Source organism: Callithrix jacchus, chromosome 16 (genome assembly GCF_049354715.1).
Source record: "Callithrix jacchus isolate 240 chromosome 16, calJac240_pri, whole genome shotgun sequence".
In the NCBI taxonomy this organism is placed as follows: domain Eukaryota; kingdom Metazoa; phylum Chordata; class Mammalia; order Primates; family Cebidae; genus Callithrix; species Callithrix jacchus.
Window position 1 is genome coordinate 30,156,590 of NC_133517.1, and position 24,778 is coordinate 30,181,367.

The 24,778-nt window shown below is 39.3% G+C and overlaps 1 protein-coding gene across 4 annotated transcripts in view; it reads right to left on the minus strand.

Annotated features, from left to right (window-relative positions):
* CPQ (carboxypeptidase Q) overlaps window positions 1-24,778 on the minus strand; it is a 557,221-nt gene that overhangs the window by 96,004 nt on the left and 436,439 nt on the right. The window lies entirely within an intron of this gene.

A 24,778-nucleotide genomic window follows, 5' to 3' on the forward strand; every position in this document is an offset into this window, starting at 1 on the left:
AATAGTAACATTTGTACATTGCGCCCAGAGAGCCTTCACATTTGCAATCTTCTTTAGTGTTCTTCGGCAACTCATAAAATAGACAAAGCAGCATTATTGACGTTGCTGTTTTATAGGAAAGGATCTGACAATCAGAGAGGTCAAGTGATTTGTTCAATGTCATGCAGGTGGCAAATGGTAGAGCTGGCTCTGAAACTCTCTGCTTTCCAAGACTCCACACTACCATCACTAGCAAAGCACTGGAGGGTAAGCAATACTTGTTCTGCATTTAGAGTGATTTTCCACTTACATAACAATTTGAGGATTACACCGTATTTCTTTTTTTTATAAAACAGATTCCATTTTACAATGATTGCCTAACCTTTTGATCTCAAAGTGTACTGTAGTTACAAAGGCAAGAGTAGGACAGGTTCTAAAGGAAGATGTAGCCAGTATTTACTGAATGCAGGGCCCTGGGACACCAACGCTCTTTGTTATTGTTAATGATGAGAAGATTAATGATGCAGAAGTCTGCTCATATTTCCACTCTCACTTCTAAGGGATTTGTCTTCATGGTGATTTTCAGTGAAAGACCCAAGGCATTTATAATAAAAAGTGCCACCTCAGCTTTCAGCTGTGGCCATTGCATTATGGTAACATCATTAGAGTTAATAATACGCAAAATATTTGCATCAATATATTACATTCAGGACTCGTTTAACTAGTACATTGATGCAAAGTCAATAGGTTGACAAGTAATTTGGAAGTCCTAAGCCTCTTCCCTTGTATACTCTGCCATCCCCAAAACCCTAAACTCTTTCCCTCTCCTGCAAAAAGGAGAAAAGAACATTCACAATATATCTTGCAAATGAAAACAGAATTGAGCAATCTTATTTGTGTGGGTTCCGATATTGCAGGCAGATCCCATTCTTCCAACAAGAAAATAAGGCAGAGTGCTCCTAATCATGTACTATGTAGGTTAAAATTGGAGCTACGTGGATAGGAAGAATCAGTATCATTAAAATTGCTATATTGCCCAAAGCAATTTACAGATTCAATGCTGTTCTTGTCAAAGTACCAATGACATTGTTCACAGAAGTAGAAAAAACTATTTTAAATTCATAATGAACTCAAAAGGAGCCCAAATAGCCAAGGCAATCCTAAGCAAAAAGCACAAAGAGGGAGGCACTACATTACCCAACTTCAAATTATACTACAGGGCTATAATAACCAAAACAGCATGGTACTGGTATAAAAATAGACACATAGATCAATGGAACAGAGTAGAGAGAGCCCAGAAATAAGACTGCACACCTACAAACATCTGATCTACAAAGCTGACAAATGCAATGGGGAAAGGGCTCTGCATTTAATAAAGGATGCTGGGATAACTGAGTAGCCATATGCAGAAGTTAAAACTAAACCCCTTCTTTACACCATATACAAAAATCAACTGAAGATTGATTAAAGACTTAAATGTGAAACCCCAAACTATAAAAACCCAGAAGACAACCTAGGCATACCATTCTGGTCATATAAACTAGCAAAGATTTCATGACAAAGATGCCAAAGGCAGTCGTAACAAAAGCAAAAATTGACAGGTGGAACCTGATTAAGAGTTTCTGTACAGCAAAAGAAACTATCAACAGAGTAAACAACCTACAGAATGAGAAAACAGTTTTGCAAAACTGCATCTGAAAAAGGTCTAAAATCCAGCATTTGTAAGGAACTTAAACAAATTTACAAGAGAAAAACAACCCCATTAAAATGTGGGCAAAGGACATGAACAGATGCTTCTCAAAAGAAGACATACACGTGGCCAACAAGCATATAAAAAAAAGCTCAGTATCACTGATCATTAGAGAAATGCAAATCAAGACCACAATGAGATACTATCACCTACCAGTTAGAATGGCTTTTATTAAAAACTAAAAAAAATATATGCTGGCAAGGTTGAGGAGAAAAGGGAACACTTATATAATGTTGATGGGAGTATAAATTAGTTCAACCATTGTGGAAAGGAGTATGGTGACTCCTGAAAGACCTAGAGACAGAATTACCATTCAACCCGGCAACCCCATTACTGAGTATATGCCAGTAAAAGGGAAATATAAATCATTCTATATCATAAAGACACACACATGTGTATGTTCACTGCAGCATGATTCATAATAGTAAAGACATGGAATCAACCTAAATGCCCATCAATGATAGACTGGATAAAGGAAATGTGGTACATATACACCATGAAATACTATTCAACCACAAAAATAATGAGATCATGTCCTTTGCAGGGACTTGGATGGAGCTGGAGGCCATTAGCAAACTAATACAGAAATAGAAAACTGAACACCACATGTTCTCACTTATAAACGGGAGTTAAATGGTGAGAACACACGGACAGATAGAGGGGAACAACACACACTGGAACCTACCAGAGGGTGGACGGTGGAAGGAGATAGAGGATCAGGAAATATAACTAATGGGTACTAGGCTTAATACCTGGGAGAGGAAATAATTTGCACAACAAACTCTCATGATGCAAGTTTCCCTATGTAACAAACCTGCACATGTACCCCTGACCTTAAAATAAGTTTTTAAAAAGTGGAGTCAGTTAGCAGTTTGGCTATTAGACAAACATTAATGTTTGTGGCCCAACATTAATGAGCAGCCTGGTGAGTTGGACAATGCCCTGGGCCCAGTCTGTTGTATTCCTGACTCAGCAAGTGATACACTGGGCTACTAAGGTGGGTGAATGGCCTCGTCCTCTGTCCCCAAGTCATGTTACCTTGGGCCCTGGGTTCTACATTTGTAGGGTGGGGCAAAAGCTTGAATAATGAGGCTGTCCATATGAAGCTTTAAGCACCTTTGAGGAAAAGGCCGTTATAGACCAAAGTGAAAGTGGTTACATGAATTGAAAACCAGAGCTTCTAATAATGTGTTCATTAAGTGCTTCCTGGTCTTGTTTAACTGCAAATGAACAGATGTCCTAGGGACAGGGGACTTCACAGTTTGTGAATGCCATTGTGCAATGTCACAGGACATTGACAAGAACACAGAGAATAGTGTAAATAAAGAAAGTTTCAAAGGTGCCCTAGGCAATATATGTAGCAGCCATTTTAGCAGAGAAATCAAGAGTGTGGGCTTCTGAATGATCCAGACTGGGTTTGACCCACATATCAACCAATCTTTAGCTGTAATGGGATGACAGTGGTACCCAGCTTATGGAATTGTCAAAAACAGTACATTGTAAAGCCTAGGGCATAAGTAGCACTTGGTAAACAGTAGCATAACGGTTGTTATGTTCTTGGCACTGGGCATCAACACTTCTCAGATTTTCAAGGATGGTCTCAATATAAACCCTTCTATTAGCTGATTACAATGATGGTAGGCAGCATTTCTGTGATGTTTCCTATGAGCTAGACACTATGTGTAACGTCTTACAGCTCTTCTGGTGAGTATGTACAATCATTATATGAGTACTCTGATATTTCTCATTTTACAGATTAAGTAACTGAGGTTTAGTCAGGTTGATCAACTTTCCCATGGTTACCTAGCTAGCTAAGTGGTGCAGCCAGAATTCCGACCTAGAGGAATTCCTTCTACCTCCTAAGCAGTTGAGAGCACTGCTTCTAACTCCTAAGCCGTGCTCTCAACCTCTCCACTGCTGGGTCTCCTGAAAGTCACTTCTGTCAGGCCATGAGTACTCACTTTTAATTCAGAAATACAAAGACTGTAGTTAAATATATATATTGAAAACTTGTTCATGATTGTAACACAAGGTATACTTGGACAGAAGTTACTGTTCCTGCTAACGAAGTAATTTAAGCCAAGGAAGAAATGAAAACAAAAACAAAAATCTCTTGCTCCACAATTTCTTTCCAATTAGGAATAAAAAGTCTAAAATAATAAAACATCTTTTCAAGGCAAATAAGACAGGATGTATAGATATCAGTAAACCAGCATTCTGGCATAGGTATAGAAATGTTTGATTTCTATTCATGCAGGAGTTTTTTAGTTGCTGCTTACATGACGGCAGCATTCTATTGTTTTCTATTTATATATAAACATCTCCATATGTTTTCAATAAAGAACTAAGAAAACAAACCACCCATCGTCCATGACACTGCTTTTTCTCTACATTTATGGAGTCATTATCTAATTGTTAGCACATGGTGAAGGAGTTGGGAAAATGTCTCTGCACAAAGAAACTGGAATGAATAGCTGGGTCACTAGGCTGTTAGAACTGCTGCTTCTCAGAAATATGTTGTCACAAACATCCTTATTCCTTAGTGTGCCATGTGTGGTGACACACTCAGTGTAGATTTGAAAAGCTGATTATAGCTAGTGACAGGGAGCAGAGTAATGCTTCTTTCACCCAACCTATTTTAGCATACGTAACAAGATATTCATCCTCTTGTTTATAGGGTGTAGGAAGAAACCAACTTCTAGAGGCTGAATGTTTTATTGCTGAGATAACCAGCACAGATTGAGCAAGCTGAGGCACATAGATGAGGAGGCTGACAGCTCATTGATAACTCAGATATGATCTGTAAACCCCCTACTTTGTTCTCTAAATAAAGAAAAGCAGCTCTTTATTGGGAGCCATAAAAACTGTCATTCATTACCATGTAATATACATAATGCAATGGAGAGGAATGCTCCAAGGTAACCTCATAGGGTCAGATCAACCTGCTCAGGGTTTAGGATTCATAATTTTGTCTTGTGCTACAATCACATGCTATAACACTCTCTTCCATTATTATTATTATTATTTTTAAGGGTCAGGCTACTCTGCCAAAGAACAATTTGGTAACTATTAGTATTCTTTAGGTGCAATGCAAGATTCAAAAGAAGGAAAGTGTTTAAAATACATAAGCATTGGCAACAAAAGCCAAAATAGACACATGGGACCTAATCAAACTCCATAGCTTCTGCACAGCAAAGGAAACAGTCGTTAGAGTGAATCAGCAACCAACAGAATGGGAAAAAATTTTTGCAGTTTACCCATCTGACAAAGGGCTGATATCCAGAATTTACAAAGAACTAAAACAGACTTACAAGAAAAAAAACAAACAAGCCCATTCAAAAGTGGGCAAAGAATATGAACAGACACTTTACAAAAGAAGACATACATGAGGCCAACAAACATATGAAAAAATGCTCATCATCACTGGTCATCAGAGAGATGCAAATCAAAACTACATTGAGATACCATCTCACGCCAGTTAGAATGGTGATCATTAAAAAATATGGAGACAACAGATGCTGGAGAGGATGTGGAGAAATAGGAACACTTTTACACTGTTGGTGGGAATGTAAATTAGTTCAACCATTGTGGAAGACAGTGTGGCGATTCCTCAAGGACATAGAAATAGAAATTCCATTTGACCCAGCAATCCCATTACTGGGTATATATCCAAAGGATTATAAATCATTCTATTATAAGGACACATGCACACGAATGTTCATTGCAGCACTGTTTACAATAGCAAAGACCTGGAATCAACCTAAATGCCCATCGATGATAGACTGGACTGGGAAAATGTGGCACATATACACCATGGAATATTATGCAGCAATAAAAAACGATGAGTTCGTATCCTTTATAGGGACATGGATGTACCTGGAGACCATTATTCTCAGCAAACTGAAACAAGAACAGAAAATGAAATACTGCATGTCCTCACTCATAGGTGGGTGTTGAACAATGAGAACACATGGACACAGGGAGGTGAGCACTACACACTGGGGTCTGTCAGGGGGAACAGAGGAGGGACAGCGGTGGGTGGAGAGTTGGGGAGAGATAGCATGGGGAGAAATGCCAGATATAGGTGATGGGGAGGAAGGCAGCAAATCACACTGCCATGTGTGTACCTATGCAACTACCTTGCATGTTCTTCACATGTACCCCAAAACCTAAAATGCAATAAAAAATAAAATAAAATACATATGCATGTTTTAAAATACTTCCTAATAAAAACACAAGGATGATGTTTGTGTTTTTTGCTTTTATACAATTCTAGGCCATTTTTCAGAAATATAGACCGAAGTTTAATAATATCTCTTCTCTCTCCAAATTTGGCTGCTTCTTTGTTTAAAAGTTTTTTATTTTCTCATAACCTAGAGAAAATAACCTATGAGAAAACCATGGAAAAATAAACATATTTTCTCGTGTTTCTAAACATGTCTTTGATTTTGACTTAAAGTGACATTGTAGTCCCAAGATCAAGTGAAAAGGAAAGAGACTCCCATTTGAATTAATCATATAGCCTCCTTGATTTATTCTTCAAAGAAGTAAATTCCACACTGACACAGGGCAATCAACTTTAATACCTCTCTCTTGCCCTGCAAATGTAAATATTTTACAGATAACAGTGCTGATGCTGTTTGATCAGGTGGTAGGCCCAAACAAGTTCTCAAAAGCAAATCATTTGACAGTGTGTGTGCTGAGTTGCTGCAATCCTGTTTTGCAGTTCTGCCAGTGACCCTGGAATTCCCAGATTCTGTGGATGAAGCTTGTGTTTTTACAGAGCTTCAACTCAAACAACTAACATGATTGGATAACAGGTAAAGAAGGTTCTCCTGCTGTGGAAAGTAAAAAGATAGCCTTTACTTTCTGGTCAGATCTACCCTGAAGTTCAGAGTGTTGCTTTGCATCCTTACTGTTAGTCTCCAGCACTCAGTTTTGAACAGCGTTGGGCACCCAAAAGAGAGCCAGGAAAGGTATGATGACATAAGTTATTTTATTTGAAAGCTCGACTGGCTGCAGCTTGGGAAAATGGGCAGTCTTGGGTAAGTTACATTAGTACCAAAATTGCAGATACTTAGCCACCATCATACCTGGAGACAGTAATAGAATGAAAAGGTACTGAAGATCCCTTTCCAGACCTATCAGTCTGTGTGTGTGCTCAGAGGTATTCTGTTGTGAGGCAAACCTATGTTTTCAGACAGTCCAATGTTTACAATATCATTTGAAGCACTACAGATCTTAGTGAATTCTCCTTTTGTGCTTGCTAATGTCTGTGAATAACCCTTAAACTTACCCAAAACACATGATCCCTGCATAAATGACACCATGATAACAACAGTGAGCCAGAAGGCTAAAAATATGGCATAAACATTAGCTAAAAAGAGTAATTTTATTTATACTACATAGCAAATCTGACTGCATTTGATATGCTTTTAGGACAAAAAGAATGCAATATCCACGGTATTTGGCAGATAGACTTTAGAAAAGGCTTACATACCAAATTAATCTCTATCTCAGCTTCTAATTTTATTCTTTCGTGTTGAAGCAATATAATGATAATAGAAGTAGTGAAACTCAAGAGCTCACAATAAAATGTTGATTCCTTTAATATACTATACATTGGTCAAGTGTTTCATGTGAGTGCTTTCATATTCATTTCAGTATGCAGTTGTAGACGAGAAATCTCCAACACAGCTGGCTTTATAAGAGCAGACTCCCCTGCCTTTGCATTTTCTATCCCTCTCAATCCCTTCTTCTAACTGGTTATCTGTCAGTCTTTCTTGTTATACCCACCACGCTACTATTCTTCTTCGGGTTCAAAAGGTAACAACTAAATTTCCTGCATGAAGAACCTTTCCTTCATTGATCCTCCTCCTTTAACACTGTGATATGCTAAATAAGCTAACACATGAAGAATAAAGATGTGTTTCTTGTTTTTTTAAATAAAAGAATTATTTTTAAAAATTTATGTGTATATTTAAAAATAATCAGTGATATACTTACATGGGTCAACACTTAAAAAGTACAAAAGGATATCTAACCAAAACAATAAACTCCCACCTTTATCCTCTAGGGACTCATTTCCCCTTCTCAGATATAACTTTCTAAACAGCTTATGTATTTTTTCAAGGATATTTTGCTCATATACAGAGAAATACACATACACACATACTACATACACACATATAAGTGAACATCTCAAAACATATCTAAAATCCATAGAATATGTGTGTATATACTGTATATACATGTACATACATATATTTCTTTTCTTTTTTGTTTTTTATTAATTTTAAGTTCTGGGGTACATGTGCAGATCGTGCAGGATGGTTACATAGATATACACATGACATGGTGGTTTGCTGCATCCATCTCCCCATCATCTACATTAGGTGTTTCTCATAATGTTATCCCTCCCCAATCTCCCTACCCCCTGCTATCCCTCCCCTAGCTCCCCCACCCCCCAGCAGGCCCTGGTGTGCGATGTTCCCCTCCCTGCGCCCATGTGTTCTCATTGTTCAGCACCCGCTTATGAATGAGAACATGCACTGTTTGGTTTTCTGGTCTTGTGTCAGTTTGCTGAGAATGATGGTTTCCAGATTCAATTATGTCCCTGCAAAGGACATGAACTCATCCTTTTTTATGGCTGCATTATATTCAATGGTGTATACGTGCCATATTTTCTTTATCCAGTAAATCACTGATGGGCATCTGAGTTGGTTCCAAGTCTTTGCTATTGTAAAAGCGCCGCAATGAACTTATGTGTGCATGTGTCTTTATAATAGAATGATTTATAATTCTTTGGATATATACCCAGTAATGGGATTGCTGGGTCAAATGGTATTTCTATTTCTAGATCCTTGAGGAATTGCCACACTGTTTTCTGCAATGGTTGAACTAATTTACACTCCAACCAACAGTGTAAAAGCATTCCTATTTCTCCATATCCTCTCCAGCATCTGTTGTCTCCAGATAGTTTAATGATCACCATTCTAAATGGCGTGAGTTGGTATCTCAATGTCGTTTTGATTTGCATTTCTCTAATGACCAGTGATGATGAGCATTTTTTCTGTTAGTTGGCTGCATAAATGTCTTCTTTCGAAAAGTGTCTGTTCATATCATTCACCCACTTTTTGATGGGGTTTTTTTCTTGTAAATTTGTTTTGGTTCTTCATAGATTCTGGATATAAGCCCTTTGTCAGATATGTAGCTTGCAAAAATTTTTTCCCATTCTGTTGGTTGCCGGTTCACTCTAATGATAGTTTCTTTTGCTGTACAGAAGCTCTTAAGTTTAATTAGATCCCATTTGTTTATTTTGGCTTTTGTTGCCAATGCTTTTGGTGTTTTAGTCATGAAATCCTTGCCTATACCTATATCCTGAATGGTATTGACTACGTTTTCTTCTAGGGTTTTTATGGTGGTTGGTCTTATGTTTAAATCTTTAATTCATCTGGAGTTAATTTTGTATAAAATGTAAAGAAGGCATCCAGTTTCAGCTTTCTGCATATGGCTAGCCAGTTTCCCAACATCATTTATTAAATATGAATCCTTTACCCATTGCTTATTTTTGTCAGGTTTATCAAAGATCAGGTGGTTGGACATTACTTTCAAGGCCTCTGTCTATTCCATTGGTCTATATTTCTGTTTTGATACCAGTACCATGCTGTTTTTATTACTGTAGACTGCAGTATAGCTTGAAGTCAGGTAGCATGATACCTCCAGCTTTTTTTTTTTTTCTTATGATTGTCTTGGTTATGTGGACTCTTTTTTGGTTCCATATGAAGTTTAAGATGGTTCTTTCCAGTTCTGTGAAGAAGGTCAATGGTAGCTTGATAGGGATAGCACTGAATCTATAAATTACTTTGGGCAGTATGGCCATTTTCACGATATTGATTCTTCCTAGCCATGAGCATGGAATGTGTTTTTCCAACTGTTTGTGTCCCCTCTTATTTCCTTGAGCAGTGGTTTGTAGTTCTCCTTGAAGAGGTCCATCATGTCCCTTGCTAGTTGTATTCCTAGGTATTTTGTTCTCTTTGTAGCAATTGTGAATGGAAGTTCACTCATAATTTGGCTCTCTGTTTGTCTGTTACTGGTGTATAGGAATAATTGTGATTTTTGGACACTGATTTTGTATCTGGAGACTTTGCTGAAGTTACTTATCAGCTTAAGGAGATTTTGGGCTGAGACAATGGGGTCTTCTAAATATACAATCATGTCATCTGCAAATAGAGACAGGTTGACTTCCTCTTTTCCTAATTGAATACTGTTATTTCTTTTTCTTGCCTCATTGCTCAGGCCAGAACTTCTAATACTACATTAAATAGGAGTAGTGAGTGAGGGCACCCTTGTCTTGTGCCAGTTTTCAAAGGGAATGCTTCCAGTTTTTGCCCATCCAGTATGATATTGGCTGTGGGTTTGTCATAAATAGCTCTTATTATTTTGAAATACATTTTACCAATACCTAGTTTATTGAGAGTTTTTAGCATAAAGGGCTGTTGAATTTTGTCCAAGGCCTTTTTTGTCTATTGAGATGATTATATGGTTTTTGTCTTTGGTTCTGTTTATGTGATAGATTACATGATACACTTGTATATGTTGAACCAGCCTTGCATCTGGGGGATGAAGCTGACTTGATTGTAATGGACAAGCTTTTTGATGTGCTGTTGGATTTCACTTGCCAGCATTTTATTGAAGATTTTCACATCAATGTTCATCATGGATATTGGCCTGATATTTTCTTTTTCAGTTGTGTTTCTGCTGGGTTTTGGTATCAGGATGATGTTGGTCTCATAAAATGAGTTAGGGAGGATTCCCTCTTTTTGTATTGTTTGGAATAGTTTCAGAAGCAATGATACCAGCTCCTCTTTATACCTCTGGTAGAATTCAGGTGTGAACCTGTTTGGTCCAGAACTTTTTGTGGTTGGTAGGCTATTAATTGCTGCCTCAATTTCAGACCTTGTTATTGGTCTACTCAGGGATTCAGCTTCTTCCTGGTTTATTCTTGGGAGGGTGTAAGTGTCCAGGAATTTATCCATTTCTTCTAGATTTACTGGTTTATGTGCATAGAGGTGTTTGTAGTAATCTCTGATGGTAGTTTGTATTTCTGTAAAATTGGTGATGATATCCCCATTATCATTTTTTATTGCATCTATCTGATTCTTCTCTCTTTTCTTTTTTATTAGTCTGGCCAGCAGTCTATTTTGTTGATCTTTTCAACAAACCAGCTTCTGGATTTATTGATTTTTTGAAGGTTTTTTTGTGTCTCTATCTCCTTCAGTTCTGCTCCGATCTTAGTTATTTCTTGTCTTCTGCTAGCTTTTGAATTTGTTTGATCTTGCTCCCCTAGTTCTTTTAATTGTGACATTAGGGTGTTGATTTTAGATCTTTCCTCATTTCTCATGTGGGCATTTAGTGTTATAAATTTCCCTCTAGACACTGCCTTAAATGTGTCCCAGAGATTCTGGTACATTGTGTCCTTGTTCTCATTGATTTCAAAAAATATCTTTATTTCTGCCTTTATTTCATTATTTATCCAGTAGTCATTCAGGAGCAGGTTGTTCAGTTTCCATGTAGTTGTGTGGTTCTGAAAGAGTTTCTTAGTCCTGAGTTCTAATTTGATTGCACTGTGGTCTGAAAGACTAGTTGGTATGATTTTTGTTCTTTTGCATTTGCTGAGGAGTTATTTACTTCCAATTATGTGGTCAATTTTAGAGTAAGTGCAATATGGTGCTGAGAAGAATGTATATTCTGTGAATTTGGGGTGAAGATTTCTGTAGATGTCTATTAGGTTCACTTGGTCCAGATCTGAGTTCAAGTCCTGGATATTTTTGCTAATTTTGTCTCATTGATCTGTCTTATAATGACAGTGGAGTCTTAAAGTCTCCCACTATTATTGTGTGGGAGTCTAAGTCTCTTTGTACATTGTTAAGAACTTGTTTTATGTAACTGGGTGCTCCTCTATTGGGTGCATATATATTTAGGATAGTTAGCTCTTCTTGTTTCATTGTTCCCTTTACCATTATGTAATGCCCTTCTTTGTCTCTTTTGATCTTTGTTGGTTTTAAGTCCATTTTATCAGAGACTAGGATTGAAACCCCTGCTTTTTTTTTTAATCTCCATTTGCTTGCTAAATTTTCCTCCATCCCTTTATTTTGAGCCTATGTGTGTCTTTGCACATGAGATGGGTCTCTTAAATACAGCACACTGATGGGTCTTGACTCTTTATCCTATTTGTCAGTCTGTGTCTTTTGACTGGGGCATTTAGCCCATTTACATTTAAGGTTAATATTGTTATATGTGAATTTGATCCTGCCATTTTGATACTAGCTGGTTGTTTTGCCCATTAGTTGATAAAGTTTCTTCATTGTGCCAATGGACAATGCGCATTTGGTATGTTTTTGCAGTGGCTGGCACTGGTTGTTCCTTTCCATCTTTAGTGCTTCCTTCAGTAGCTCTTGTAAGGCAGGCCTGGTGGTGATGAAATCTTTCAGCAATTATTTGTCCATAATGGATTTTATTTCTCCTTCACTTAAGAAGCTTAGTTTGGATGGATATGAAATTCTAGGTTGAAAGTTCTTTTCTTTAAGGATGTTGAATATTGGCCCCCACTCTCTTCTGGCCTGTAGGATTTCTGCCAAGAGATCCACTGTGAGTCTGATGGGCTACCTTTCTGGGTAATCTGACCTTTCTCTCTGGCTGCCTTTAGTGTGTTTCCTTCATTTCAACTCTGGTGAATTTGATGATTATGTGCCTTGGGGTTGCTGTTCCTGAGGAATATCTTTGTGGTGTTCTCTGTATTTCCTGAATTTGAATGTTGGCCTGCCTTGCTAGGTTGGGAAAGTTCTCCTGGATAATATCCTGAAGAGTTTTCTCCAACTTGGTTTCATTCCCCCTGTCACATTTAGGTACACCTATCAAATGTAGATTCCGTCTTTTCACATAATCCTATATTTCTTGGAGGCTTTGTTCATTTATTTTCACTCTTTTCTCTCTAATCTTGCCTTCTCATTTTATTTCATTGAGTTGATCTTCAGTCTCTGATATCCTTTCTTCTGCTTGATCGATTTGGCTACTGAAACTTGTGTATGCTTTGCAAAGTTCTCGTGCTGTGTTTTTCAGCTCCATCAAATCATTCATGTTCTTCTCTAAGCTGGTTATTCTAGTCAGCATTTAATCTAACTTTTTTTCAAGGTTCTTAGTTTCTCTGCATTAGATTAAAACATGCTCCTTTAGCTCAGAAAAGTTCGTTATTATCCACCTTCTGAAGTTTGCTTCTGTCAATTTGTCAAACTCATTCTCCATCTAGTTTTGTGTTCTTGTTGGTAAGGAGTTGTTATCCTTTGGAGGAGAAGAGGCGTTCTGGTTTTTGGTGATTTTAGCCTTTTTGCACTGGTTTCTTCCCATCTTCCTGGATTTATCTACTTTTGGTCTTTGAAGTTGGTGACTTTCGGATGGTGTCTCTGAGTCGACATCCTTTCTGTTGATGTTGAGGCTATTTCTGTTTTCTGCCGCAGGACTGCTGGAGGCCCACTCCAGACCCGTGGGGGCTGCAGAACAGCAAGGATTGCTGCCTATTCCTTCCTCTGGTAACTTTGTCCCAGAGGGGTACCTTCCAGATGTCAGCCAGAGCTCTCCTGTATGAGATGTCTCTTTGGATATATACGGGTCAGGGAGCTGCTTGAGGAGGGAGTCTGTCCCTTATCAGAGCTCAAGTGCTGTCCTAGAGCTCCATTGCTCCCTTCTGAGCTGCTGGGCAGGGAGGTTTAAGCCTGTTGCCACAGAACTCACAAACACTCCTTTTCCCAAGTGCTTTGTCCTGGGAAGGTGGGGCTTTACTTCTAAGTCGCTGATGGGCTGCTGTCTTTTTTCAGAGATGTCCTGACCAGCAAGGAGGGAGTCTAGTCACAGTGTGCCTACAGAGGCCTTACTGAGCTGCTGCAGTCTCTGCCCAGCTGCTGTGTAAACTTCTGTGTGATTTTGTTTACACAGGCAAGGTTAGAACTGCCTCAGTAATGGCGGACACCCCTCCCACTACTGAGCTTGACCATCTCAGGTTGAGCTCAAACTGCTGTGCTGGCTGCAAAAAGCCAGTGGGTCTCAGTTTAGTGGTCTTTGTGGTGGTGGGACCCATAAAGCCAGATTGCTTGGCTCCCTGCTTTCAGCCCCCTTTTTTCTCAGGGGAATGAGTGATTCTGTCTTGCAGGCGTTTGAGATGCTGGCTAAAATGGCCACCCAGTTTTGTGTTGGAAACCTGTGACACTGGTGTTTTTGACACCAGTGAAAATCTCCTGGTTTGCAGGATGTAAAAACCTTGGGAAAAGCACAGTATCTGAGCTGGAGTTCTGGAATGTCTGGAAAAGTCCTTGATAGCTTCCTTTGGGTAGAAGGGGGAGTTCTCCAGCATGTTGCACTTCCCGAGGTCAACACCCCACCCTGCCTTGGTTTGTCCTTCTTGGGCTAAACCCCTGTCCAATTAATCCCATTGAGATGAACCTGGTACCTTGGTTGGAAATGAGGAGATCACTCGCCTTCTGCATCTCTTTTGCTGGGAACTAGGCTCTGGAGAGGTTCCTATTTGGCTATCTTGGTGGAAGTCTCCTGTTTCTTGTTTTTGAGGATGTTGTTGTGCCAGCCAAAATAGTGCTTTCTTCTTGACCTCTAATGCCCTTCTCTTGGCTGGGAAGACTACAGCAGCTTCTTTAAGTCCCTTTCTAAGGTTATAACTGACAGCTAAGTTCATCTACCTATTATAAGTAGACAGGTTATTTTTTAAAATATAGTACTCACCATTTTCTTGTCCTGCAAAAATAGACTTTGCTATACTCTAGAACCCAAATATTTACTCAATCCTAGGGTGTATTAGGGTGTAGCATATTAAAACCCAATTTGTGAGTTTTTGTTTCTCTATAGCTTACAGAAAAGCACTTTCAGCATTTCTGGATCGTGACAATATTCCCACATGCTTTATTTGATTAAGTACTCTTTACGAATATTAGTAAAGATGCTAAACATAGCTATAGAAATAATTATGTTTTCTTAGGTGGGCCTTTCCTTCTTTTCAAAAAAATTAGCAGGTTTGAAACCTTATACAAAAGTATTAAAATATAAACTTCAGGGCTCTTGGTCTGCCCAAGTGACTTCATGCCCTACTTGTCCCCAAGCCTTCTATGACTAACATGCCATGCCCCTCTCTAATTTGTTGGCCTATTGCACTTTATTCAATTTGTTTTTTATTCCTGCCTTGCTCCTGCAAAAATTCAAGGCTTTCTACAAGAAAAGATCCTAATGCCATACTAAAAGAGCAGGTAAATGCACTAGAACTAAGAAAATGCCATGAATCACATATGTGTGGGTCTCTGCCATATGTTTAGATTAAATAACAAAGCTAAGCACATAGTAAATGCACACTAACTATTTAAGGCAAAGTCACAACTGGGGACATTTTGACATAGCCTCAATAGCAACTTGAGGACATAATTTAGCTCTAGTTTGTGGCTGCCAATGTAAGAGGGTGATTGATGTATTACTGAGCTCTCATTATCTAGGAAGAGAAAGCACACCACTGGCTCCTTGAAAAAGCAATATTTTTTTCTAGCATTCAATTCTAAGAGGAGTAATTATGTGGCTCTTTATATGAGGAACACTGGACAAAATAATGGACACAGTCTCCAATAATAGTTTTACAAATGATGCAGAAACATTTTTCCTAACACTGTTTCCTACATATTGATACTCAATTAAAGCAAAAAGCAAAATATTAAGTCATATTTCAGTAAATGTGTTTTTTTCAGGGAGCACAATGTATTTATTCAACAGTTATTTTGAGATAAACTGAAGGATATACTGAGATAAACTGAAGGGTGACTATACATTTTTGTTTATCCTAGGAAGTCCCAGTTTACATCCCTTGTCTTGGGGTTAATTAATACAGCCCCCTTTCCCTTGCAAGCTTTTTCTGGTTTTAATAATAAATCTATTTCCAACCTACCTACGATGGATTTTATATATATATACATATATATATATATATATGAAGATGACTAAGAAAGTGTTGGTTTCCTAAAGGAGGACAGAGTTTACCAGCAGAGGCAATAACTGGCTAATACATTAAATGAGATGAATTCTAAGAATATGTACAAAGAAGAGAAAGCAACTACTAAAAAATGTTAGCAAAAGCTTGATAAAAGAGATGATGTTAGGCCTCTTCTATGCTATACTCTAGAACCCAAATATTTACTCAATATTGGGAAACACCCTAGATTGAAAGTTTTCCCATGATAACAGGGACCTTGTTAGTTCATCAGCATATTTCTCAAAACCTAGCTAACAGGCATTTGAAAATACTTGAGGGGAGGACTCAAGATGGTGCGGTGAGAAAAACCCAGAACTGAAGCTCTCGGTGAATACGTGGAGAGAACGAGTCAGGGCCACATTTCCAGACGGATCTTTGTTGCCCACAGAACAGGAAAATTCCAGGTATAAAAGAGATGCGGGATGCCAGGCAGAGGTTTTGGCTGGCGATGTAGCGCAGTGGCGCTACACAGCACTCCGCACAAAGAGCACTGGTCTGGGTGCCCTGTTAAACCGGCAATCAGAGACTTGAGAAGGCTGAACTTGAGACTGAATGGGACATGGACAGTGAACCAGCCCAGGAGATTCCAGGGAAGCAGCATTTGGGGTAGCGCAGTGGGACAAACAAAACAGCAATTCCAAACACTCCGGGCATCCGGGTGCAGGCACAGCTGAACCCAGGACGGTGCAGCTCCGTGGGGGAGGGGCATCCACCATTACCGAGGCAATCTGCCCCTACTGTGGTAAACACCCATTGCTGATGCAGCCTGCCATTGCCGAGGCAACCCGCTACAACAGAGAGACTATGCCACAGGGCGTAGCCCATGGCCACAGGGCGGAGACCGCAGCAGAAGGGCATAGCCTGCAGCAACGGGGTGAACCTCACACCAGCAGGGTGGAGCCTCAGCAGGCAAATAGTGACTAGACTGCCTCCTAGCTGGGCAGGACAGCACAATGGACACTCACAAAGAAAGCCCCAACCCCCCCGAGACAGAGCATCTGAGAAAAAAGGTTTTTTTTTTTTTATGAGATCTGTTGCAGCAGAATTAAATGTAGCAGCCTAACAGCCCTGAATGAACAACAGAGCTCACAGCTCAGCAATTGAGCTCCTATAAAGTACAGACTGTCTCCTCAAGCAGCTCCCTGACCCCTCTATATCCAAAAGACTGACATTTGGCAGGCATCATTCTGGGACAAATATAGCAGAAAAAGAAACTGGTAGCATCCCTCACTGTTCCGCAGCTGCTATAGGTGCACCCCAGACAAGCAGGGCCTGGAGTGGACCTCAGCAGTTGTACAGTGGAGGGGCTAGACTGGTAGAAGGAAAACCAAGTAACAGAAATACTTCATCGTCAACAACCTGGGTGTCCACTCAGAGACCCAACCGAAAAGTCAGCAACTACACAGACGACAGGTGGATAAATCCACAAAGATGGGAAGAAACCAGCACAAAAAGAAGAAAAACACCCGAAAGCAGAACAGCTTGCCTCCTAGAAAGGACCAAAACTCCTCACCAGCAAGGGAACAAAGCTGGACAGAGAATGACTGTGACGAAATGACGGAATTAGACATCAGAAGGTGGATAATGAGAAACTTTTGTGAGCTAAAAGAACATGTTTTAAATCAATGCAAAGAAACTAAGAACCTTGGAAAAGGATTTGAGAAAATGATAACAAGAATAGATAACTTAGAGAGGAATATGAATGAATTAAAAAAGATGAAAAACACAATACGAGAACTTCACGAAGCAAGCACAAGTTTCAACAGCCGAATTGACCAAGCAGAAGGAAGAATATCAGAAGTCAAAGATCAACTCAATGAAATTAAACAAGAAACCAAGATCAGAGAAAAAATTGCAAAAAGGAATGAACAAAGTCTCCAAGAAATGTGGGACTATGTGAAGAGACCTAACCTACGTATGATAGTTATACCAGAATGTGACAAAGAGAGATGAATCCAAGCTGGAAAATACTCTTCAAGATGTTATCCAGAAAAATTTCCCCCACCTAGCAAGACAGGCCAACACTCAAATGCAGAAAATACAGAGAATACCACAAAGATATTCCACAAAAGAGCAACCCCAAGGCACATAATCGTCAGAATCAACAAGGTTGAAATGAAGGAGAAAATTCTAAGGGCAGCCAGAGAGAAAGGTCGGGTCACCCACAAAGGGAAGCCCATCAGACTCACAGCAGATCTCTCGGCAGAAACGCTACAAGCCAGAAGAGAGTGGGGGCCAATATTCAACATTCTTAAAGAAAAGAACTTTCCACCCAGAATTTCATATCCAGCCAAACTGAGCTTCATAAGTGAAGGAAAAATAAAATCCTTTGCGAACAAGCAAGTACTCAGAGATTTTGTCACCACCAGGCCTGCTTAACAAGAGCTGAAAGAGGCACTACACATAGAAAAAAACAACCAGTACCAGCCATTCCAAAATCACACTAAATGCTAAAGAGCATCAACATAATGAAGAATCTACAACAACTAACGGGCAAAACAGCCAACTAGCATCAAAATGGCAGTATCAAATTCACACATAACAATATTACCCCTAAATGTAAATGGGCTAAATGCACCAATCAAAAGACACAGACTGGCAAATTGGATAAAAAGCCAAAACCCATCTGTGTGCCGTATCCAGGAAACCCATCTCACATGCAAGGATACACAAAGGCTCAAAATAAAGGGGTGGAGGAAGATTTACCAAGCAAATGGAGAGTAAAAAAAAGCAGGAGTTGCAATTCTCATCTCGGATAAAATAGACTTTAAAGCAACAAAGATCAAAAGAGAAAAAGAAGGTCATTACATAATGGTAAAAGGATCGATACAACAAGAAGAGCTATCGATCCTAAACATATATGGACCTAATACAGGAGCACCCAGATACATAAGGCAAGTTCTTAATGACTTACAAAGAGACTTAGACTCCCACACAATAATAGTGGGAGACTTTAACACTCCGCTGTCAATATTAGACAGATCAACCAGACAGAAAATTAACAAGTATATCCAGGGCTTGAACTCAGACCTGGAGCAAGCAAACCTGATAGACATTTACAGAACTCTCTACCCCAAATCAACAGAATGTACATTCTTCTCAGCACCACATCACACCTACTCTAAAATTGACCACATAATTGGAAGTAAAGCACTCCTCAGCAAATGCAAAACAACTGAAATCATAACAAACAGCCTCTCAGACCGTAGTGCAATCAAGTTAGAACTTAGAATTCAGAAACCAACCCAGAACCATACAGCTTCATGGAAACTGAACAACTGGCTCTTGAATGTTGACTGGATAAACAACGAAATGAAGGCAGAAATAAAGAAGTTCTTCGAAACCAACAAGAACGAAGACACAACATGCCAGAATCTCTGGGACACATTTAAAACAGTCTCTAGAAAAAAATATATACCAATAATTGCCCACATGAGGAGAATGGAGAGATCCAAAATTGACACCCTATCATCAAAATTGAAAGAGCTAGAGGAGCAAGATCAAAAAAACTCAAAACCCAGCAGAAGACAAGAAATAACTAAGATCAGAGCTGAACTGAAGGAGATAAAGACACGAAAAACCCTTCAGAAAATCAATAAATCCAAGAGCTGGTTTTTTGAAGAGATCAACAAAATAGACCACTAGCCAGACTGATTAAAAAGAAAAGAGAGAACAATCAAATAGATGCAATAAAAAATGATAAAGGGGAAATCACCACACATTCCACAGAAATTCAAACCATCATCAGAGTATATTACAAACAACTCTATGCACATAAACTAGTAAACCTGGAAGAAATGGATAAATTCCTGGACTCCTGTGTCCTCCCAAGCCTAAACCAGGAGGAAGCGGAAACTATGAGTAGACCAATAACAAGGTCAGAAGTCGAGGCAGCAATTAAGAGCCTACTACACAAAAAAGCCCAGGTCCAGATGGGTTCACAGCCGAATTCTACCAGACACACGAAGAGGAGCTGGTACCATTTCTTCTGAAACTATTCCAAATAATCCAAAAATCGGGAATCCTTCCCAAATCATTTTATGAGACCAACATCATCCTAATACCGAAACCTGGCAGAGACTCAACAAGAAAAGAAAACTTCAGGCCAATATCCATGATGAACATAGATGCAAAAATCTTCAATAAAATACTGGCAAACTGATTGCAACGGCACATCAAAAAACTTATCCATCATGATCAAGTAGGATTCATCCTGGGGATGCAAGCCTGGTTCAACATACACAAGTCTATAAACATAATTCACCACATAAACAGAACCAAAAGCAAAAACCACATGATTATCTCAATTGATGCAGAGAAGGCATTTGACAAAATTCAACAGCCCTTTATGCTAAAAACCGTCAATAAACTCGAAATCGATGGAACGTATCTCAAAGTAATAAAAGCTATTTACAACAAACCAACAGCCAATATCATACTGAATGGACAAATACTGGAAGCATTCCCTTTGAAATCTGGCACTAGACAAGGATCCCCTCTCTCACCACTCCTATTCAATATAGTACTGGAAGTTCTAGCCAGAGCAATCAGGCAAGTAAAAGAAATAAAGGGTATTCAAATAGAAAAGGAGGAAGCCAAATTGTCTCTATTTGCAGACAACATGATAGTATACCTAGAAGACGCCATTGTCTCAGCCCAAAAACTCCTGAAACTGATAAGCAACTTCAGCAAAGTCTCAGGATATAAAATCAATGTGCAAAAATCACAAGCATTCCTCTACACCAATAACAGACTTAAAGAAATCCAAATCAAGAACGAACTGCCATTCACAATTGCCACAAAAAGAATAAAATACCTAGGAATACAACTCACAAGGAATGTAAGGGACCTCTTCAAGGAAAACTACAAACCACTGCTCAACGAAATAAGAGAGGACACAAACAGATGGAGAAACATTCCATGTTCATGGTTAGGAAGAATTAATATTGTGAAAATGGCTATACTGCCCAAAGTAATTTACAGAATCAATGCTATCCCCATCAAGCTACCATTGACTTTCTTCACAGAACTGGAAAAAACCCCCATGAACTTCATATGGAACCAAAAGAGAGCCCGCATAGCCAAGTCAATTCTCAGCAAAAAGAACACAGCGGGGGGCATCACACTACCGGATTTCAAACTATACTACAAGGCTGCAGTAATCAAAACAGCATGGTACTGGTACCAAAACAGAGATATAGACCAATGGAACAAAACAGAGGCAGTGGAGGCAACACAACATATCTACAACCATACAATCTTTGATAAACCTGACAAAAACAAGCAATGGGGAAAGGATTCCTTGTTTAACAAATGGTGTTGGGAAAACTGGCTAGCCATGTGCAGAAAGCAGAAACTGGACCCCTTCCTGACACCTTACACTAAAATTAACTCCAGATGGATTAAAGACTTATACATAAGACCTGGCACCATAAAAACCCTAGAAGGAAATCTAGGCAAAACCTTCCAGGACATAGGAGTAGGCAAGGACTTCATGACCAAAACACCAAAAGCATTGGCAACAAAATCCAAAATATACAAATGGGACCTAATGAAACTCCACAGCTTCTGTACGGCAAAAGAAACAGTCACTAGAGTGAATTGGCAACCAACAGAATGGGAAAAAATTTTTTCAGTTTACCCATCTGACAAAGGGCTGATATCCAGAATTTACAAAAAACTCAAACAGATTTACAAAAAAAAAAAACAAGCCCATTCAAAAATTGGCAAAGGATATGAACAGACACTTTATGAAAGAAGACATATATGAGGCCAACAATCATATGAAAAATTGCTCATCGTCACTGGTCATCAGAGAGATGCAAATCAAAACTACATGGAGATACCATCTCATGCCAGTTAGAATGGCGATCATTAAAAAATCTGGAGACAACAGATGCTGGAGAGGATGTGGAGAAATAGGAACACTCTTACACTGTTGGTGGGAGTGTAAATTAGTTCAACCATTGTGGAAGACAGTGTGGCGATTCCTCAAGGCCTTAGAAATAGAAATTCCATTTAACCCAGCAATTCCATTACTGGGTATATATCCAAAGGCCTATAAATCGTTCTACTATAAGGACACATGCACATGAATGTTCATTGCAGTACTGTTTACAATAGCAAAGACCTGGAATCAACCCAAATGCCCACTGATGATGGACTGGATTGGGAAAATGTGGCACATATACACCATGGAATATTATGCAGCAATCAGAAATGATGAGTTTGTGTCTTTTGTAGGGACATGGATGAATCTGGAGAACATCATTCTCAGCAAATTGACACAAGAACAGAAAATGAAATACCGCATATTCTCACTTATAGGCAGGTGATGAAAAACGAGAACACATGGACCCAGGGAGGGGAGTACTAAAATGGACAGATGGAGGGGAGTACTAAACACTGGGGTCTATTGGGGGGAAAAGGGGAGGGCCAGCGGTTGCGGGGGGGCTGGGGAGGGATAGCCTGGGGAGAAATGCCAAATGTGGGTGAAGGGGAGAAAGGAAGCAAAACACACTGCCATGTGTGTACCTATGCAACTGTCTTGTGTGTTCTGCACATGTACCCCAAAACCTAAAATGCAATAAAAAATTAAAAAAAAAGAAAATACTTGAAATATGAACAGATGACTTTATTCTAAGCACTCAACTGATGTCCAGAATGTAGCTTTCCAAGAGAGGATCAGACCTTAGATAATCTCCAAAAGGATAAATATAAGCATGTTCTGTAGAGTATCTTACTCTCAAACATTAGTTGTCACCCCTAGAATTTGTAGGCATTAGTAAAAAATTTAAAATGGAGCCCACTATTGAGGATCAGATTTCAATCTGTGATGGAGCTGCACTTGACATTCGTTTACTCCTGGAAATGCTTTCTTCCCTTGGCTTCTGGAACCTGAGACTCTCGGCTCTTTTCATGCCTTACTGGATACTCTGCTTATTTTTCTTGGCTGTTTTTCTCACCTTCCTGACCAATAGACATTGGGGTGATCAGAAACAGACTAAAGGCATCTTCTTTGCTCTATCACACTCACTCTATTGGATTCCTTATTTAGGCTTATGGTTTTAAATAAATCTGTACGGTTATGAGTTCCAAATTCATATATTCATGCATCTCCTGAATTCTAGACTCATATCCAACAGTTACTCAGTATCTCCACTTATATGTCTAATTTTATATTCATTTTCTATTGCTGCTATCACAAATTATCACAGTCACTGTCTTGTAACAAAACAATTGTGTGTGTGTGTGTGTGTGTGTGTGTGTTGAGACAGGGTCTCACTCTGTTGCCAAGGCTGGAGTGCAGTGGCATGATATCGGCTCACTGCAGCTTTGACCTCCCAGGCTCAAGCAATCCTCCCACCTCAGTCTCCTAAGTAGTTGGGACTACAGGTGTACCACTACACCCAGCTAATTTTTGTGTATGTTTTTGTAGAGACAAAATCTCACCTTGTCGCCCAGGCTGGTCTCAAAGTTTTGGGCTCAGGCAATCCACCCACTTTGGCCTCCTAAAGTGCTAGGATTATAGGCATGAGCCACTGAGCCTGGCCTAAAATTTTATTTTCTAACAGTTAGGGAGGTTGTAAGTCTGAAGTAAGTCTTACAGGTTTAAAATCAAGGTGCTGGTAAAGCTGGTTCTTTCTGGAACTCCTCTCTTGCTTGTACACCCAAAATGCAATCTATCAACAAATCTCATTGGCTCCGTTTTCAAAACAGACCTACTCTCCAACAACTTCCCATCACTTCCACTGTTCTCACTCAGTCCAAGTGACCATCAGCTTTCACGTGGGGTACTGCAGTAGTTTCCTGTGTCCCTGTTTCAGCCCTTGCCATCCTTCAGATTGTTTAAAAAATGGAAGACATGATCTTGGTCAGGGAGACTGTTGGTGAGGGCGAAAGTTGAATCATTATTTATTTAGCTTATGACTAAAGAAGCCTCAAGTTGTCTATAGAATAGGGAATTGAACCTCAAAAAGGCTGAACAAGTTAGCCAAAAAGTCTTTATCCAATTACATCAGCTGACTTATTGAAGGAAAGGTGGTGCATCCAATGGCTTTAGGAACTGGTAGCAACAACAGCCCTGGAGAAAGGAGAGAAGAGATTGAGACATCAGGAGAAGGAAAAAACAGCTTAGAGAGACTGATTACAGTGAGGGTCGTGATGATGTGATGAAGGAAGCTTGTGGAGAATCCAGATCCTGGGGACCAGGGTATCTTCAAGATGAAGAGACAGGGCCTCTAATGGCACTATATTCCCTGGAAAGCAAAACCAACAATCACAGCATTGAAAGTATAGAAGCTGAGCTTCCATTGGATAGGAGGCAGGGGTGCTGTGAGAGGGTAAGCACTATTTTCCATTCAGATGGAGCATTTATATGAAGAAAACTCCATGCCTATGTCTCTCTATAGACTTCTCCCCTGCACTCTACACTTAAAATATTTTGTTATCTTAATAACTTTAGGGGTACATTAATTTTTCATTACATGGATGAATCGTATAGCAGTGAAGCCTGGGATTTTAGTGCACTTTTAACCTGAATAGTATACATTGTACCCAACAGGTAGTTTTTTATCCTTCATTCACCTGCCACTCTCCCCCTTTCTGAGTCTCCAATGTCCATGATACCACTCCATATGTCTTTGCATATCCATGGCTTAGCTCTGACTTATAAGTGAGAACATGTGGTATTTGGTTTTCCATTCCTGCATTACCTCACTTAGAATAACAGCCTCCAGTTCCATCCAAGTTGCTGCAGAAGATACTATTTCATTCCTTTTTATGACTGAGTAGTATTCCATGGTATATACGTACCACATTTTCTTTATCCAGTCATCTACTGATGGGCATTTAGGTTGATTCCATAACTTTGCAATTGTAAACCATGATGTGATAAACATACATGTACAGGTGTCTTTTTGATATAATGACTTCTTTTCCTTTGGGCAGATACCTAGTAGTGGGATTGCTGGATA